Consider the following 21,482-nt stretch of genomic DNA (forward strand, 5'->3'; position numbering starts at 1 on the left):
TTGAGCATCTGATGGAGTATTTCATAAATTTATGCCCCCAGTTTCAGGTGACACAAAACCTACTTTTCCCTACTTCTTCCCTCTCCCCCACCAAACACACACACACCAGGGGTGAAATACAAAATTTTTCCCTACCGGTTCTGTGGGCGTGGTTTGGCGGGCGTGGCAGGGGAAGGATACTGCAAAATCTCCATTCCCACCCCACTCTGGGGCCAGCCAGAGGTGGTATTTGCCGGTTCTCCGAACTACTCAAAACTTCCACTACTGGTTTCCAGAACCTGTTAGAACCTGCTGGATTTCACCCCTGACACACACATGCAAATATTTCTATTATGCTATCATTCAGTGATAGATTCTAAGTAGTTCTAAAATTTCTCTGTTATTCTGTGACATTCTGTCTGGCCTATTAAAGATATTACTCTAGTAAGCATCTTTCTCCTGCTTCATGTGTGACTTCAAGGATCCCAGATTTGGATGTCCAAAGGAGGAATCCTAAATTGAAGAAAAGGAAGCCAGTTTGGTTGATGACTTAAAGGCACTAGACTAGAAACTAGGGATCCATGATTTTTACTCCTACCTTATGGACTGCCAACTGAATGATGGCATTTAATGTTTTTAATGTTTTTAATTTTTAAATGTTTTTTTATAATGATTTTAAATGCATTGTGAGCCGCCCTGAGTCTTCGGAGAGGGGCGGCATACAAATTGAATAAATAAATAAATAAATAAATAAATAAATAAACAAACAAACAAACAAACAAATAAATAAATTGGGTAACTTTGGGGAAAAGAAAAAGAGAGAGGAGGAGGAGAAAAAGATAGACAGATAGTCTCTCTCTCTCTCTCTCTCTCTTTTCTAGGAAACTGATGTAATATGAATTACACCATGTATTTAACTTATCAGGTCTTTTCATGGAACTGAAAGCTCATAATCGTAGTGGGAGAGGAAATACTGCTGCAGTGCAAGCGACGGGAAGGAGGAGGGAAAGTATTTTGGTATGTATGAGGGGAGGCAAAGTTGTTGTTTTTTTTAAGTGCTGTTTACATATCCATGGCAACATACTTTCTGTTGCTCCATCTCCAGTGAAGCTACGGTAAACTCGTAAAAGGCAAATGGGCAGCTGCACATTCCTCACTTGTTCCATGAGCAGAACTGCTCTCAGAGCCCAGACCTTTCACTCCAGCCAAAGCAACCAAGCTCTATGAGCTCATCAAATTCTTCTCTCCCCCATCCCCCATCCCCCAAGACTGCCCTGTTCCAGCCGCAAGCTTTTCCAGAGAGACTGTGGTAGAAACCAAGGGAAACGGGAAGATGGTTGACCAACTTTGTCTTCCTCGGAATGAAACATTTTGTACACAAGTCTTGGTCAAGGTCTAGGGATACGATTCTAATAAGCACAGGAAATTGTTCTGATCTGTAGGAATAGTAATCTGGCCAAATAGGTAATGACTTTAGAAGCATAAATAAAAAGGAGGATGTGGGAAAGCTTGAGGCTGTAGTAGTAGTACCATGTTCCCCAACATCTTTTACAGGAGTAAAATTGAATAAACTTGGCATCTTGGAGGCAGCCCATTGAAGAAGGCTGCACTGGACTTCAAGCCATGTCTCGGTCTCTTTCAAGAATAGAAAGTCCCATCTGCCTTGCAGTTGTGGAGAAGTCGAACTGCTGTGGGGGTTTTCTTCAGTCCTGTTTCAGAGTTGGGGGTTTCAGAGAGAGAACTGTGCCTTTATGATTACTAGTATTTCTAGTAATCAAAATCTTTTCTAGTAATCATAAATTGCAGCTGAGTTAGGGAATGTCCATTGCCATTTTCACTGATCACACACAGATGTTTTATGGGAATGCAGAACTGAGGACACATCGCATACAGAGGCTTCCCTGCACACTTGTTATCTCCCAGCATGACAGTGTATGGCTTGCACTCAGTTTGGAAACCCCAGCTTCAGTGAAGACTTTTTTTTAAATATTTCATCTCCATGCTTTATTATCAATCCATTGATAAAATAACTCCCATATCAAATAATACTATTTATCTTCCTGTTCTCTTATTTCAAATGTCAATCTACTCATTTCAGCACAACCCAACATTTTCATAATAATTTCTTCATCAGTAATTATCTTCTCTCCTTTCCAATTTTTTGCAAATACAATTCTAGCTGCTGTTAAAATATTCACAGTTAAATATTGCAACTCTTTATTAAATGTCTCTGGTAAGATCCCTAATAAAAATATCTCTGGTTTAAAGTCAATATGTCTCTTTATCATTTTTTCCAACTACGTGTGTATCTTAGTCCAAAATCTCCTTGCTCCTGCGTAATGTCCACCACATATTACCATATCTTATTACCATAAGATCCTGGGATCTGATGACATTTCCAACACTTCTCCAATTTGTTCTTGAACATTCTGGCTATCCTCGTCGGGGGTAAATGCCACCTGTAAAACATCTTATACAAATTATCCTTATATGCTGTAGACATTGTCATTTTATAATTATGTGACCACAATTTTTGCCATTTCTCTAAATCAATACCATAACCAAAGTTTTTCCCCCACGCTATCACTGATTCTTTAATTCAGTGAAGACTTCATGGCCCCTGAAATGGGCTTGGGCCTGAATCATTTGTCTCTGCTTCACAGGACTTGTTTTGTGATTGGACAAGCCGTATTTTATCTTCCTATGTCATCTCACTGTTTGTGAAATAAAAGTAATAAACTGGTGTACTTGGCTCAGCAATGAGGCTGAACAGCAGAAAGGCTCTCTATATTTTTTTTCACAAGTTCAAACTGCTATAAAGAACCTCTAAAGTAATTAATATAAACATGGTGGAAAGACAACATGCTAATGCAGAACACCATTAGTCATTCAGTAAGTTTGGCATAGTTGGCATGCAACATTGTGAACTTGATAATAGTACTGTAGCAAAATTATTCCCATAAGAACAGTGCTATAAAACCAATGAAATTAATTCCAGGAGTCAGACTGAGGAACAGAGGGCAAGACTACATTACAGTTTTAAATCAATTTAAAGCCTATTTAACTGTTATGGCTCTCATCCAAGGAGACTGGGAACTGTAGTTCCGTCAAAGGACTAGGAGTTTCTAATGAAGCTGGAATTCATTGGCATCTAATGCACTGCTTGTGGCAGCAACTTTTTGCAATAATTTAAATCACTCATGGGAGTACTTTAGGCTGATGTAAGATGTGTGAATACACTTTTCTCAGTAGATCCTTTAAATACCGCTTGATCTCCTAAAATAGAATAATTTGGATGTATATCTTAGTGCAATAGTGAAGATCAACAATGGGCTGAAATCATCCCATGAAACATGAAATATTGTGTTTCTGATAATTTGCAATAAATTGGGAGGATTTCTATCACATAATTATCAGTACAAACAATATGAAATGTAGTAAAAGCAATATGAAATGGAGAAAAACATCTCTTAGGGTATCCAAGACTGGATTTTTATGTTTTAAAAAACCCTATTTTTAATGATGAGATTTTGTGTAAAATGCATGATACTTTCTCTATTAAAATATTTTTAAGAAATAAAACAAATCTCTTACATTGTACTCCTACATGTACTTACTAGGAAATGAAAGATGAAGCCAAAACTCCAGGGAATTTGGGCTTGATTCTCAGTTATTCATGCTAGGTTTTTTTTTTTAAAAACTAACACGGAAGTGCCTTATCATTGCCTTACTTCCAAGTAAATATGCATCAGATGATTTCATTAATAAAGTTTCACAGAATTCCTGCCAAAGAATTCTATATGAGTCTACTATTACTGAAAAATCAATCCCAGTGATTCAATAAGTTCTGCTAAAAGGCCCCACAGATATTGTAAAGCAAGTGAAGAAACAATTTGGGCATGTAAGTGAGTGGCATTCATTCATCTGATGGCAAGAAATATATCCATTCTGACTTGGCAGACTATCTCACTGAGTAAGATTCTATCATTAGCAACTTCCTCATCACATTAAGCCCTGAGTTTGTTTCTATAGTGATTGTTTACTTCAGTGACCAAAAATATTTTGCTACTGTTAAGATGTATTTACAATTATGTTATGGGAAGTTTTATCCATCAAGTGTAATGAAAATAGCTTCTTGGAATTAATCCAACATATTTCTTCCACTACCACCCTATTTAGATGATTATTATGATTTTCTGGTAATATAACACCGGTAAGTAGCAATAATGCTCAATAACCCTGTTGGAATAATATGCAAAGAAATCCTAAATGCAGAAGTCTACTAGGTTAACAGTTATCTTCACAATATACTCTGGAGTCACTGGGGATGCAGAATTGGTGCTGAAAAGGTTCATGTGACAACTAGGTTGTCCATCCACATCCTAAGGGATATCCTTAGGTGTAGAATATTTTCATATGTTTTATAAAGTTAATATCCTTCACAGATTACCATTGGAACTGTGAAAACATCCCCTGCCCAATAGGAAGCAGCTGAAAATGTATTAACAGGACATGAGTATGACATTCCAAGAAACTGTTACATTCATTCCAATTCTTAGAACAACGAGAAGTTCTAAGTCCTTCATGAGCTATGGGTTTCTATGGCAAGCAGCCACTTGAAAATATGCTGCCATAATACATAGATATATTAATTTATATAGGAGCACAGATTAGCACTCAAAAAGACTGCCAAAGCTCCTGCTCTCACATCGGATTTTCAGACAGAAACCTTTCCTTAGATCTGTTTATTTTCATCATTCTGCTATACCCTAATGTTTTGCAGATGCATTGGTACTTTAATTTCCAAAACTGTTGACCTGTATGGGCCTTGGTCTAAAGAGCCCAGACTCTGTCTTTTTCTGCTAATCTTCTCTTGTATTCTGACCAGAGACAGGAGAAAGGATGAGTTATCGCCTGACTTTATTGAACTAATTTTCAGCATTCAAAGATAATCTCTACCAGATGATTTTTAAAAACTTGATTGTCCAAAGCATTGAGTTACAAGCTCCAGAATCTTCAGCCTACTTCTACATAGTAAAAAATGCTGGCCCCAAGTCTCTATCCGTCTCTAATATTCAACTCCATGGAAATCCCTTTCTGTCAAGCCCACACAACAATATGTACCATTAAGGAAATCTTCATCAGTTTCTAAATTTCATTAATCTTTTCTTCTCCAAAAACATAATCATTCTCTTATGTGTTGTATCTAATTGCCAGAAATAGCCCTACCTTTCATTTACATTTGCTTTCTGTTTTTGCAATAATAGTTTGAAGGACTTTTATCAGTAATTTTTCTCCTGTCCTGATTAAAGTATGCCAAGATTAGAACTGAGGAAAGAGATGGGAGAAGCAAGTCATGTTTGTTTCAGATACATTTTTCTAAAAAAATAGAAAGTAGAGATGCAGAAGGGGGAAATTTGAAGGACCCTGAGAGCTATTCCCCAATTGCAACTCATCATGGTATAAACATACTGTAGCAACTTATTTTTGAAAATATGTTTTTATTGTGCTTTATTATTTTTATAAATAAACCAGGCAACAAAGTCTAAAACTCCTTCCTCCTCCTCTTTTCTCCATAACAACAACCCTGTGAGGTAATTTCGGCTGAGAGAGAATGATTGGCCCAAAGTCACCTAGCTGGTTTTTGTACTTAATGCAGGACTAGAACTCAAAGTCTTCTAGACCAGCACCTTAACCACTATCAACTGACTCTTTTCTCCCATCTCTCTATGATATTGCCTCCATCTCATCCTGAGCCCACAAATGAGACAGCGTTAAGTTTAAGGTCATCCTTAACTACAGCAGTATTCACAAACTATTTCCTCTCTTGTTCTGACAGCTTCAGAATAATCCATTATGCTTTGCCACCTGTTATCTTGGAGGGAGATCAGGGGATTGCAGGGACTTGCAGCAGAGACAATAGCTGTAGACAATAATTGTAATTTCATTGAGGGCCACATCAGGGTTGTGTTTGACCTTGGGGGGCTGGGATGGGTGTGGCCAGGTGGGCGTGGCCATCTTGACGTCACTTGTGTTGGGGGCACCTGTAGTGGCCCAAGCGCTCAGCCAGCAAAAATGGGCTCCCAAGCTCCATTTATGGCTGCGACAGCCTCCTGCAACCCTCTGCCAGCGAAAATGGAGACCGTGAAGGCCGCACACAGCCCTCCCAAGGTCAGTTTCTGGCTGCGATGGCCTCCTGCAACCCTCTGCCAGCGAAAACGGAGATCGGGAGGGCTGCACGCAGCCCTCCCGAGCTCTGTTTCTGCTGGCAGAGGCACAGCGAGCCAGTCCTTCGCTGTTTCCAGGGCGGCCCCGCAGGCTAGATCCAAGCACCCTTAGGGCAGCCCACAGGCCTTGAGTTTGACACCTATGCCACAGAAGAAGGGCTGGTGAGAGCAAATTTCATACAGGTCCAACTTTTGCTGATTCAAGATGGACAAATAGTAGCTCAATTCAAGATGAGGAAAAGCCTCAGAGCTTTTCTTGAATACAGGTGTCTGCTATTCTTCCCCCCACGCCCCCCACGCCCCCAGCCTACTAAAATGGGACCCAGACAGGTGTGAAATGCTCCTGGATTGGACTGGATCGCCTGATCTGGTAGCGATGGAGGCGGGTGGTTCAGAGAACCGGTAGCAAAAATCCCTGCCCCCCCTCCCCATTGCCCAGCTGAGCCGCGCAATCACCAGAGGCTTTTTTTAATTTTTAAAAGCATTTTTTCTACAACCTCTTTGGCCGAAAAAATGCTTTTAAAAGTAAAAAAAAAAAAGCCTCTGATGATCACGCGGCTCAGCTGGGATCATCAGAGGCTTTTAAAAGCATTTTTTCTACAACCTCTTTGGCCAAAGAGGTTGTAGAAAAAATGCTTTTAAAAGCCTCTGATGATCACGCGGCTCAGCTGGGATCATCAGAGGCTTTTAAAAGCATTTTTTCTACAACCTCTTTGGCCAAAGAGGTTGTAGAAAAAATGCTTTTAAAAGTAAAAAAAAAAGTTGGCCACGCCCACTCAGTCATATTAACCCCCCCACCAAGCCACGCCCACAGAACCGGTAGTAACAAATTTTACATTTCACCGCTGGATCCAGAGCCAGGAGTGGCTTAGGCTCAGGCAAGCAGAACTGGAATGGATTTTATTATAAGTTTTTCCTCTCAACACCTGATGGTGGTACAAATCATTGTGCTGATATGTTTGCCACTGGAGTATGTAATCTCTTGGTTTCATGGAACTAGTTTTATGATTACAGTATCTGAATGTTAGTTTTTGTGCAGCAAAAGCAAGGGACTCTTCTCTCCGTAATTGGGTAAATTCCTACAGAAAGAAATTCCCATTAAACCTGGCACTTTTCTCCTCCCGACTATAGAAAGCAGGAAATGTCACTGTATTTGCATATATTTTTTACACAGAAAAGGGAACTAGCGGCTGGGAAATACAATGCTGTTTCCCTGCTTGAGTAGACTCCAGTTTCAACAGGCCAACGTCATGTGGCCACAATACTAAGGAAATTGCATCTTCGCTAGACTCTTCGTGATTGACAGAGGCCAGGGTGGTATTTCCAGGAAATTTCTTGATGTGGAGGAACTCCTACGCAATCATTCAGGGAAATAGGTTCAAAGAAAGGAAAGAGAAATATTATAAAACAATTCAAAGAAGAAACCAGAGATTCCTCACAAGTCTGAGTATTGGAAAAATCCCAATTTCTTCAAAAAGCAACTCACTTTATTGAGAAATTCAGGGACTTTATCAGAATCACTCCAAGAGTCATTCTTTCTGGGAGCAAGATGGACTGAATTCAGATACCTTAATATTACTGTTCCAAATTTACATCATGGTTTCTGAAAGTCCTTTACAAACATTGCCTGTGTAATCTTCAGAATTACTGCATACCTTTGTGTTTTCTGCATTCCTCTATGCATATGTGAGTGTGCGATCAGAATTAATACCTAAGATAAAACTCTGGTTTAGGCTTATGGGAGTTGTGTCTGGGTATATGAGGAACCACCTAATCCCAAGGAATTAACCCACCCCACATATTCCAGAGGAAAGGGATCCCTATGGATCCCATTGTCCAAAGAATTTTGGATGGTGGGGTCCAGGACAAGAGCCTTTTCTGCTGTGGCCCACGCCCTCTGGTATAATATTGTCCAGTCAGAGGTGAGATCGGTCCCCATGCTCCTGGCCTTCCGGGAGAGGTTGTAGAAAAAATGCTTTTAAAAGCCTCTGACGATCCCAGCTGAGCCGCGCGATCATCAGAGGCTTTTTTTTTTTACTTTTGAAAGCATTTTTTTCAGCCGAAGAGGTTGTAGAAAAAATGCTTTTAAAAGTTTTTTTTTAAAAGCCTCTGATGAGGTGGGCGGGGTAAGCAAGCGGCAACTGGGCAGGGCCTGGTTCTGGGGCATGGCCAGCCAATGTTATTACCGGTTCTCCGAACTTCTAGAAATTTTTACTACCGGTTCTTGCGAACCGGTGCGGACTGGAAGCAACCCACCACTGATTCAGTTTTATCTCCAGCTCCTGGAGATAAATAAAGCACTCATCTGTCAAGATTTCAGCCGTTTTCCTTCCTTTCATTTTAAGCAGAATTTACTATTTTATCAGCTGATTTACCTTGATATATATATTTTTTTTATTTTTTATTTTTTTTTTGCATGATGAGAGCAGAGTCCTTTTGGTTTCTCAGATGGTTGAGTAAATGTCTATTCTAAAAAAATGCATTTTGGAAAATACCACATTTGCATGATGCATGTACAATAATACTTTGGAAGAATGTTTTAATCAAAGCTTGGTTGCTACAACTATAGACATTGCCCATAATTCCTGTCCACCCTCCCCCCACTCCACCATACACACACCATTGCCATTTCCTCCCTAAATTGGGAAGACACTCATTGAGGTTGACAACAATTTATCATCTCACTGGCATTAGAATGCAATCACCCAGGCAAACGGTATCTCCTAAGAGTCTCCATGAAGCTCCTCCAGAAATCTGAGTTTTGAAAATTTGAGGAGATTCCAGCTGACTATGAGGGGGAAACAGGAAGAGGAAGGAATTTTAGGAATGTTTGCCACCTTGAGTTATTTATAAAGTAATAAAGAGGGTAACAATTTAATCAATTGATCAATAAAGATGGGGCAAGCTGGTTTGGGGCTGAAGAAAAAACCTTACTGGAGGACAGCATTCAGTTAGAAAAACTCTTCCTTCCTTTGTGAAAATTCACTTGTGGCGTATGGGTCGTATTCGTTTTGGATCTAACCATGAGACAAAGATATTCCAACAGCATCTTTTTTCTGCTTAAAGTAGTTTGAATGGCGTTGTCTTCCCTTCATCCTCAGCCCCTGAGTAAGGCAACCATGTCATCCTTCACTGTGCTGAAAAAGCCTTTTCTCCTCTGCTTTGACACTCTCTGAGATGGAAGGAAGTCAGATGACTAACAATGATGGGGGACAACGATAAATAAAAGAGAGATAGAAATTAGCAACAAAGGACAGCAAATATCATATCGTTATGTTGTGTTCTGCCGACTCAAGGATGGTTACAAAGCATTCTATTCCAGTCATGGGGGAAACCTATAGGTTGGCTATCTTTATCAAAAGAAGAACATTGGATCCCTTCTAAATCTGTCATCCTGGGGTTTGCTATTATTTTCTGGTGCATTTTTGGTAACTCTGTCCCCTCAATGAATGCAAACATTCAACAGTGTGAGTGTGAGTATGTATTAAAATTGGGGCAAATTATCTATGGGCACAAAAGGTAGTGAACTACAGGTAGTCCTCGACTTACGACCACAACTGAGGCCAACATTTCTGTTGTTAAGCAAAACAGTTGTTAAGTGAATTTTGCCTCATTTTACAACTTTTCTTGCCTCAATTGTTAAGTGAATTACTGCAGTTGTTAAGTGAGTAATGCGGTTGTTAAGTGAATCTGGCTTCCCTATTGACTTTGCTTGTCAGAAGATCGCAAAAGCTTATCACCTGACACACACACTCCTCCAGGATACTACAACCATCATAAATATGAGTCAAACATCCAAATTTTGATCAGTTGACACTGGGAATACTCTAATGGTCATAAGTGTGAAAAACGGTCATAAGTCAGTTTTTTCAGCGATGTTGTAACTTTAAACAGTCACTAAATGAACTGCTGTAAATCAAGGACTACCTGTATTGTAATTTTCTTGCTCCCTACCATCACTTGCCATCAATATTAAAAGTCACAGAATCTGTTTAATCATAACATTCTTCTGCATATTAAATGAGACAAAATTATGGGTTTATCTCTTCTATTACAACGTCTTCTGTTAAAAAAATTAAAATGTAATCCTTTACATGGTGGAAAGGTTTGGGCCAGAGGTGGGTTTCAGCAGGTTCTGACCAGTTCTGTAGAACCGGTAGCGGACAGTTTGAGTAGTTCGGAGAACCGGTAGTAAAAATTCTGACTGGCCCCCAAGTCCCAGCTGATTCTCTGCCTCCCAAGTCCCAGCTGATCGGGAGAAAATGGGGATTTTGCAGTAATCTCCCCCTGGATTGGGGAGGGAATGAAGATTTTACAGTATCCTTCCCCTGCCACGCCCACCAAGCCACACCCACAGAACCGGGAGTAAAAAAAATTGAAACCCACCACTGGTTTGGGCAAATTCCAGATGGTAAATATCATTTTTTAGGAAAGTGAAATGAAAGTTCAGTTGCACTTATGACCTTACACATGACAGTGTCCCAGTCGCTTAGTATCTTTCCGTGGTTCCTCTTTTATGCGCTACTCAAGCTGTCTAAATTAAACTTACCAGAGCAGAGCAGCCTGGAAATCCTTTTGTTCCTTTAGCACCACCATATAGTATGTCTTTTGTCCACATTCAGGGGTTGCTCTTGATCATATGCTAAGGAACACTTCTCACTAAAATAATCAGGTGCCAAGCAGTGGCTTCCGATAGTCTTCACAGCAGTTATAAGTATGATTACATTTTAACCTCTTTCTTTAAAGTTATGTCATCATACTCTTTTTTCTATAATCTACCTTAACCATCAAAACCATAAATCACATGTTCATTTTTTTCATTTTTAAGCAAAAAGTCCATAAGCGGTTTCCAGTCACCAATAAATTTCTCTAACCAAAGAAGATACTTTATACATCTCAGCAAAATTTGTCAATTTCATCAACCAGCCCTCCATAGTGAAAACAGAAAACATCAACTTAATGTAGTCCTTAAGTTATGACAGACCCCGCAAAAGGTACTTACTACCCTGTTCTGAAGTTCCAATGGCCACATGTTGGTTAGAACATAGAACGTCATCAGAGTTGGAAGGGATGTTAGGTTTATCTAGAGCTCAGCCTACCTTCCCAATGACCTAGGTGGAACAATAAAAATGTAGTCTGGTTGACAACTTGTGTCTCTGTAACATGGGAGTAGATGGGAGGGACCCGCTTTAGATTTAGATCAGTTTTAAAAGATTTTTCATTCTGTCTTTATTATTTTTATAAATAACTCAAGGCAGTGAACATATCCAACATACCTTCCTCTGCACTATTTCCCCCACAACAACAACCCTATGAGGCTGAGAAACAGTGACTGGCTGAAAGTCACTAGCCAGCTGTCATGGCTAAGGCAGGACTAGAATTCACAGTCATCCACTTTCCAGCTTGGTCCAAACTGGCTCTCTAGGGGAAATGAAAGCTGAATCCTTGGGCCCCTCAGCATGAGTTCAATTGGCTAGATCAGGTGTCAGCAACCTGCGGCTCCGGAGCTGCATGCGGGTCTCTGGGCCCTCTGCTGTGGCTCCCTGTTGGGTGATCCCACCACTGACTGGCCCCACTCCTCACCCTCCCAGTCACTCCTCGCCTGGCCTGAGAAGGTAAGGACGATGGCAGGGGATGGAGAAGTGGCCAGGGCAAACACAGAGAGATACAGAGAGAGTGGGAGAGAGAGGAGGGAAGGGGTGGGAAAGAGAGAGAGAGAGATGTCAAAAGGGTTTTGTGGTTCTCGGTGTTTTTTAACAACTGCCCTAATGACCAGCTGGGTAGGCGTGGCTAGGGGGATCATGTGACTGGTGGAAGTGAGTGATGTCAAGTTGGCCACACCCACCCAGGTTTTGTGGTTCCCGGTGTTTTCTTTTCTGTGGAAAATGGGTCCAAATGGCTCTTTTGAGTATTTAAGGTTGTAGACCCCTGGGCTAGATGTTTTAGGGAGCACTTTTGTGCCAACCTTAAACTAGGGGGATTATCACACTTCCCCAGTAAGGATTTTTGCAGATGGATTCATTTGAAAAACGTCCCAAGCAACATGCTGAAAAATGGAACATTTAGACAAACTCACATGCCAATTTTATAAAGAAACACATAAGTTTATTTATTTATGAATTTATTTGATTTCACCTCACCACAATCTAATAGACTAAGCAGCTTTCAAGTGCAATAAAAAAAATCTCCAAGCAAAACTACAAACATACAGTGCTGAGAAGAGGAAGAAACTCAAACCTCAAAGCATATGGTGACCCTATCAAAAACGCATCATAGCATCACAGAGCAAACATCCAGTAGAAGAGCTCGATCTTGAACATCTTCTGGAAGCTAGCCAAGATAGGAACAAGTCTAACCTCAGATGGGAGGCCGTTCCAAAGGGCTGGGTGTCACCACCAAAAAGTAATACTTTCGACCATCCTTCTCCTTGACCTTCCCAAAGTGTTGAGGAATCAATAACTTGTTCTCACATAATTGCAACATTTGGGCCAACGTCATTAGGGAATTGCAGTCGTGCATGTGGTTTGGTGCTGAGACATAATGCCTCTGGTACTTTTAATTGCACTTGGAAGCCAATAGGTAACCAATACAGGGCTTACAAAATAGGTGTTGCATGTTCCCACTGATGGCTGCCAGGGAGCACTTACTTGGAGTGTTGCAATCTGTATCAATTGAAGCTTCCAGATGGTTTTTAAAGGCAGACCCATGCAGAGTGCTTTGCAATAGTCATGGTAATGAGGATATAAGCCGCCATCATAAGGTTCCCTGGGCCCAGGAAAGGCCACAAATGATGCACCAGTCGAAGTTAGGCAAAGCCTCCATCTGCTATTCTAGAAGGAGCCACAATTCCAGCAGGCCTTCCAAATTGTGCTCAGGGGTGAAATCTAAAATTTGTTACTACCGGTTCTGTAGGTGTGGGTTGGGGAGGGGGGGGGGGTAATGGCATGGCCAATTTTTTTTTTTTTTACTTTTAAAAGCATTTTTTCTACAACCTCTTCGGCCAAAGTGGTTGCAGAAAAAAATGCTTTTAAAAGCCTCTGACGATCCCAGCTAAGCCGCGCGATCATCAGAGGCTTTTTTTTTACTTTTAAAAGCACTTTTTCGGCTGAAGAGGCTGTAGAAAAGATTGTAGAAAAAATGCTTTCAAAAGTAAAAAAACAGCCTCTGATGATCGCGCGGCTTAGCTGGGCGTGGGGGGGGCCAGGGATTTTTGCTACCAGTTCTCCAAACCACCCGCTGCCATCGCTACCGGATCGGGCAATCTGGTCTGAACCGGGAGCATTTCACCCCTGGGTCTGCTCCTTGGGGGAGCAATGGCTTCCCATCCACAATGATCACTGGGTCTCAAAGTGAATCCCAATGTAAGAGCAGTTCTATTGTGCTGGAGCTTAACATCAATATCTATCTGTTTTCTTCCATCCACGCATTGAGATAGTACTTCAGTGGGATGAATTACCACTCTAGAAAAGTCTGATCTAAAAGATACAACTGGAAAATAAACTTGCCTGTTAAGTTCAATTCCTGTGAAATATAGACTAGATGCAAGGTCAGGATTGAAAACTGGCTCCAAGTTCCACATTCAGGATGCCAAGAGAATTGTGCCAAAGCTAAAGTTGGATTTAATATATCAATATTTATTTATTTATTGGTTTGTTTGTTTGTTTGTATAAAAAAGAAGGATTATAAAAACATTTGCTATTTCTTGGTGCACAGGATTCAAAACGCTCATCGAAACTAGCTACTACAAAAATAAATTCAAATAATTGCTTTGGCAGCTGTACAGAGTTCCTGCTTGGATTAAATATAAAAAAAACATGGGAAATGTGTTACATAAACTGTCCTGAGGATAAATTGAAAGGCCATAATTGTTTAGAGTAATTTATCCACCACCCTTGATGCTCTTTACCACTGTTCTCTGTTCACAGGATCACATGAAATACATGCAGGAAAGTGAGAGGGGAAAAGATAAAAGCCACAGCCAACTTGATTCTGTGTATTAGATAAGGAGGCCTAAAACGACAGAAATGAAAAGTGACTTTATGCAGAATGCAAAACTTTCAGATGTTTGAGATAGCTGCTACACGTTTCCACGCAGCTTGCCCTGCATTAACAAAACTGCTCCTTTACCAAAATAGTCACTTCCCAGCAAGTGTCACAAAGCCTCTCTTCTGACCGTGGGAAGCTGGTTCCCCTCCCCCACATCTTTGGGGTACCTGGATTCTCCCACCTGGCATGTTTCCAGAACAAGTTTGCTTTGATTCCATACAGGTTGAGCAAGAAGTAGTTACTCCCTTCCTCCCTTCTGCCTATAGGGCAGCTGGCAACCAGTAAAAGCGGGTGGAATAGAGCTTCAGCAACACTTACACAATTATACATGGGGCCTGCTTCCCGTCAGTCTGTACACAACCATCACATGCTCTAGTTTTATAATCTGCATGTTCTACTACACCTATCATGCACGTACACACTTACAAATCTAGTTCACCACCCTTGATTCCTCTCACCTAGTTCTCAGGTAAACACCTTGGACTCAAAGGACTATATGTTTCTTTTTAGAGGGCTCCTTGGTTTCACACAACAGCTTTAAATGAAAGAAGCTGAAAAGGCAAGAGAGGGGGAGGGGAGCCCCTTCAATGTTTTCTTTACAGTTCTACCAATCAGGTATTTCCAGTAAGTGTGGACTGTTAGCTGGCGATTTATGGGAATTGGTATCTAATACATCTGTAAGACACCAGTTGAGGAAGAATTGCTTATATATTGCTTGTTAAATATATTAAATGTTTTAGGACAGATTACTATTATCCCAATGGCATAAGCAATGTACATTTTAATTTATCCACTGGATGCCTGGTGAGTATTTTAAGGGTCTGCCCAGAGTATGGGAAACAGATCGGAAAAAATCCTAACAGAGCAAGGGGAATATGACACAAGCATTACTGAAATGTGATGGGGTGACACACAATTGGAACAGAGCTAGGGTTGCCAGGTGTCCACTATTTGAGCGGACAGTCCACTTTTTTCACATTATGTTCACTATTTTTTTTTTCACAAAATAGTGGACATTTTTTTTTATTCAAAAGCTTTATGATGAAATGGTACGTAATCTAAAGCTGTACAGTCTAAGAGAATAAGGATAGGAGAATCACGTTTTGTCTTTTTTTTCATAAGTTAGAATGAGACAAAGATCGAATGCTCATTGCAATAATCACATTTTACACAACAGCGCAAAAAATGCATTAAAGCAGTTATCTTTTGATATCGAAAATGTAGTGCTGAAGGTTTTTGCCAAATTTTTGAATTCTGCGAAGAAACGAGAAGAGTTGAAATCATTTTTTGAGTTTTGCGAGTCAGAATTCCATGAAGTTTTGCGCCATGTTCCAACACGTTGGTTAAGTTTGTTTAAAGCGGTCAAAAGACTTCTTTTAAACTGGATACCTCTAAAATCGTATTTTATTTCTCTTGGATCTGATGAGTGCCATAAGGTTATCTGGAACCTTATTTCGGATCAGGAAAACGAACTCGCAAAGGACGACAATTTCAGAATTGTATTTATATTTCACACACTTCTTCATGTCAATAATGCAAGACACCCTACTGAAGCTGGAAAGCAAGAAAATTCTTGCATGTGATCTTCACATTATCATGTGTAAGCTGCGTGATTCTTTGCAAAAAAAAATACGATGAGCAGTTTTTTGGAATGAAAGTTTTATTTGCCTTACGTAAAAAACATTTGCCTGAGAATGCCGTGCAAAAGTTCAAGAAAGAAGCCATCAACGTGTATCAAAGAGCCATTGCGTACCTAGAAAAGTGGTATAATTTCACCGATTCAGTATATGAGATGCTAAATTGTTTCAATCTAATTGATCACAATAATCCTCCAACTTTAGAAGAAATGACGAACATCTGGTTATTATCACCATGGCGAGAAGAACTTCCACCCAACACTCTCTTCGATGAAATTTCTGCCTTAGAAGAAGTTTATGTTCATCTGCAGGACGATTCATCCTTTGATAAGTAGATGTACTTTTTCAAGAAAGAGCCAGCTCCAAGTTTACTGAAACTGTTCCAGTATTGTGCATCAATTCCGGTATCAAATGCAAACGTTGGACGAATTTTCAGCGTCATGGGAAATTTGTGGACTGACGAACGTAACTGACTGCTTGTATCAGTTCGAAGTGAACTTTGTATATTTTTTAATATTTCTCAACGTTGTACTGAAATTAAAGAATTATTCCTTAAACACAAAGAATTGATCAAAGCTGCGCAGTCAAATAAAAAATACACACGACAGCAAAGTAAAATGTAATTTAATATTTTACATATTATTATAATATATTTGATGTTTTGAATTTTAAGTAAAGTTTTGAAGTGATTATTTTAATACGTGTTAAAATGTTTGTATGAAAATATATAATTTAATTGTAATTTTTTAAAAAAATTTTTACTACTTAACCCCCCCCACCCCACCCCCACTTGTCCGCTATTTTTTGGAATCAAACCTGGCAACCCTAAACAGAGCACTGGAAGACTACAACTTACTCCAAAGAAGCAGACTCAACAGAAAAAATAGAAACACTATACCACTGTATATGTTTATCTATTTTTCAGCCACATGTATAAATCACTCTAATTCTAAAGGATTGTTGGTGATTCGCAAAGATAAACACAGAATAAATAGTTTGCAATTAAAGTGCACAGTTAAAAGAATCTGCAAACCAATTAATAAGCAAAAAATGCAAATTGTGTTAATAGCACCAACCTATGACCCATTCAAATTGGTGTCTGGGACATGCTATAATTATAAAGCCTTCTAGAAAAGCTGTTTTCATGAAGATGGTCAAAGTGAGTGCTAACTGCAAATACAAGAAAGACATAAATTATCTGCTACTGCATATACTTACAGCGGCCTTTGTATAGAAGTGAAAAGAGAAAGTTACCCCAAATGAAGAGGAAATACTACTAAAAATTTTCAGCTGCGCAGAAATGGATACACTCGCCTTGGAACTCAAGGATAAAAGCGAAACATTGTACTATAAAATCTGGGCAAAATTCTATGAATGGTTAGATAAAAGGAGGATAGCCGAGACAAATGTGTAGTGTTAGACTAGAATTATATACGTTATTATAGAATTATATACATATTATAAATATGTATGTGAATTGTATAGATAGGTATATGTAGGTATAGATATGTATAATTGTATAGGAATAAGGTATAAATGATTAATATTATACTATGTTTAAATATTGTATAAGGTGTAAGGAATATATTATTATATCATCATTAGTATATTATGTATTAACTTAAAGTGTTGGAAGATGCTTGAGACCAGTGATGTCATATCTATGTCCAATGTTTTTAATTTTGAATTACTAATAAAAAACTTTTTATTAAAAAAAGAACAAAGTGGGTGGTAACTGGATGCTCATTGGGAGGCCATTCCAAAGGACTAACAATACTGTCAATTGTGGTCCCTCTCGCCTCCCTTTGTTATAGCTTTTCTCTGGTAGATTGAACTGGCTTGGTCAGGCCAATTCTAATGAGAGAAGCACTCCTGCAGATAACCTGGCACCAGTTACACAGAGAAAGCACATTTCCCAGCATGGAAATGTGGGTAAGGATAAAAGGAAACAAAAAGAAAATAACATAATCCTAGCCTACTAGACAGGCAAAAGGTATGGATGAGTTGTTTCTGTGCCAAGTAAACAAGCTTTTAAAGAGTCAAGCAATCGTGACAATGGGAGATTTCAGTTATCTCAATATCTGCTGGGAATCTAATACTGACAACCGTAACAGAATTCCAGCAAATCCCTGTCCTCTTGTTGACAACTTCATTGATCAGAAGATAGAAGAAAGAAAAAGGAAGTCTGAGGTCCTGGATCCAATCCTTCTAAACAGGAAGGAATTGGAGAAGCGATGGTGACTCAAACCTCAAGGAGAAATTCTATGACTATGGTGTTTTTTTTCAGTTCGTGATATCAAGGAGAGAAGAAATAGAAAAGAATCAGACTTTTATGCCAAACTTCAGAAGAACAGATTTCAATCAACTAAGAGGGTAGGTCAGATCTAGTGGATTAAACTATAGTACCATAAACGGAGAGCAAACCCCACTGCCTTCTAGCAGCGAAGATGTTACCCTGATCGGATAATGAAATGTCTGCAAGAAAACAAAGAAGCTCTGAGAGCATCAAGGACTCCACAGTTTTTGGATTTGTCGCAAATGTGTCATATCAAATCAGAAGAACACCATGGACAACATACTGTACTTCGACCGCAGCAGCACACTGATGGTAACTTCATTAATAAATCTGAAATATGGGCTACATTATACTGTTTCCCCAAAAATAAGACCCTGTCTTATATTTTTTTGAACCCTGGAATAAGCACTTGGCCTTATTTTCAGGGAGGTCTTATTATTTTGGGTGCGTGGAACAAGACGGGGCTCCTCTTGCTGTCTTACCTGATTTCCAGCTCTGCCTCCCTAACCTTAAGCAGAGGAAATGGCGGTGACCGGCTGCGCATGCATTTAAATATTTTCGGGGGGGGCTTATTTTTGGGGAAGGCTTATTTTCAGGGGCCTTATTTTTGTGCATGCGCTCAAAATTCCAATTGGGCTTATTATCCAGGGAGGTCTCATTTACGGGGAAACACTGTAGAAGCATTCAGGTAACAGGTTGAACGAGCATAGTCAGAATACATTACTGTATAAATGGCTCCACATGAACTAGAAGAGTAGGGTTCAGTAGAATATCATGGTGTTCCGAAGCCCTGCACCATTCCACATTTTTTTAAAATTTATGAAATGGCTGAAGGGGTTGAGGCGATGATTATCGCTTGCAGAGAATATAAAATTGAGGGAAGGGGCATAAGTATTAGAACAGAAAGGCAAAATTCAGGAAGATCTAGACAGTAGCTTGAACAGTACTGTGAGCTGAAACAAGCAAGATGAAATTTAATAGCAAGGAATATAATGTGCTGTACTTGGCAAGAAAAAATGAAAAGCATAATGTAGGACGGAGGAGATGTGACTTGGCAGTAGTACATGTGAAAAGGACCTGAGTGTTTTAGTATTACAGCTCACAGATTGAACATGACCCAAGAGTATGGTACAGCTGCTAAAAAGGCCTGTGGTATTTTGCAATATATTAATGGAAACTTACACACCAGATCATAGGATATAATTGTTCTACTCTACTTTGCCTTGGTGAGGCCCCACTTGGAATCCTGTGTCCAGTTCCAGTTAACAGAGTACAAAATGGGCATTAGTAAAGGACAGAGTTCAAGGGAAGGCAGGCAAGGTGATGAGAAGACTGGAAACAGTCCTATTGGGAATGTTTATGGAACCTGAGTAAGTTTAACCTACAGAAGAGAAGGCTGAAGGGAGATGGGACACCAGGCGTCATATAATAAAGAGCTGTCATACAAAGTAAGGACAAGACTCAGTTCTATGTCTTCCTGAAGTAAAGTAGATTCAGATTAGATATTAAGAGGATTTTCCTGAGAATCACAAATGGAATAAACTGCCTAATAAAATGGTACGGCCCCTTTCACTGGAGGTCCTGAAACAAGATCTGAAAAAGCAGTTTCACAGATAATTCATCAAACAGGAGACTAAATTAGATGACCTCCGAGATCTTTTTCAATTCTCTAATGATCCCACTTCACTATCCTTATGCTAAAATTTATCCTTGTCTCATTTAATTAAGGTATGTCAGTAGTCAAAATGGAGTTAGAGGATCCAAAGACACTCAACTTTCAATTTAAAGCAGAGGGGCAGAACTTCTGATGCTCCAGATGTTGATACATTACAATTTCATTTATCACATTAGTCAGGATGGATGAAAATTGGCAGAATATTTAAAGCCCACAGATAAACGTGCCCATTTCAATCTCCTATAGCTGATTTTCCCAATTGAAGGTCTTCTGGCACTCTAGCCCCAATGTATCAAGTTGGCGCTATATTGGGTGTCTTATAGACATGCACAGACTACACGCCCCATTGGATCCAATTTCCTTTAGCTTTATTCATTAAAGGAACTGGGGGCAGGAGATTGTTTGCTGGATATACTGTGCTAGCTACAAAACTAGTCACTCACATTTTACCAGTCTGTTATGTTAGATAAATCTAGCCTTCAGGTTACTGATGATTCAATATGTCTTGCAAACCCAGAGTACTGCATTAGTGGAGTAAACCATGGTTTAGTTAAATATAGATGTTCATGTGATGTCATGTGAAGGCAGCAGTGAGTTATTTCCAGTAGCTCTTAATCTGAGTTTTGCCTCAACAACTGTTAACTTTTCCTGCAAGGTCCATTGCAAACCACAATAATACCAAAATGACAAGTGTGCAATGACATCATCATGTAAGTGCTGTATTTTTGTATTTCTGTCCCCATCTCTGAGACAAGTATGTAAGCCACAGAATTATCATCATTATTCATATGATGCCCACTTGTCACCTCCCAGCATAGATGCCTTTCCTTTTATCAGTAACTAGAATAATTTATTGGGCACTTAGACACACATATATCACACATATTACCTTTGTACTTTTTGTAGGGTAAGTAATATTATAAAAAGGCACCCAAAATAGTAACAAGTAGCAAATAAAAGATACTGACGGTAGAAGATAAAATAATAGGAAATTTAGCTACATTTAGTTTATACTAATATCATTCTTTATATTTCTCCATATGTGTGTCTTGCAAATCATTATTGCTTTGACCATACCGATACTCTTGAGCATAGATTGTTATTTTTAAACTTCTCACCTCTCTCCTTCAAAAGATTTTATCAGCTCAATCTGATAACCATCTCAAAACCACAATTTTCTCAGACCTTCCCCATCCTCTCAATTCACTTTTTTCTTGAGATTTGCAATTTGTTCCTAATTCCGTCTTTTTATATGATCTATCTCAACATACTTCTAATCACTCATTTTTGTAATCAAATCACATGCATGCAATATGTTATTATTGATTACACAGTCAGTCAGATTGGATTTGACATTTTTGTCCTCCAATTGTATCTTTCCCAAGGGAATAGGAAAATTAAATATTGATTTAGATACTAATATCTTCAACAATATTGAAGATATTGTTTGCCAGATGTAAGCTGTTCCAAGAAAAGCTGCCTTCTGCAATTAACTGGTGATAATTTTGTCAATGACAATGGTGTTCACATAGTGTTCCAGTGGTTTTGGAATTGTACCCAAAGAGCCTATTACTATTGGTACTATCTTTGATTTCTTCTGAAGACGTTTCGCTTCCCATCCA

At 39.3% G+C, this 21,482-nt stretch overlaps 1 long non-coding RNA gene across 1 annotated transcript in view; it reads right to left on the reverse strand.

The window, feature by feature from the left end:
• Positions 1 to 8,629: 8,629 nt before the first annotated feature.
• LOC132710863 (uncharacterized) overlaps positions 8,630 to 21,482 on the reverse strand; it is a 61,041-nt gene continuing 48,188 nt past the window's right edge. Inside the window, exon 3 of the long non-coding RNA XR_009621589.2 lies at positions 8,630 to 9,402. This is a non-coding gene — a long non-coding RNA (uncharacterized LOC132710863). The remainder of the gene's footprint in view (positions 9,403 to 21,482) is intronic.

Source organism: Pantherophis guttatus, chromosome 2 (genome assembly GCF_059756535.1).
Source record: "Pantherophis guttatus breed Tessera chromosome 2, ASM5975653v1, whole genome shotgun sequence".
Lineage (NCBI taxonomy): Eukaryota > Metazoa > Chordata > Lepidosauria > Squamata > Colubridae > Pantherophis > Pantherophis guttatus.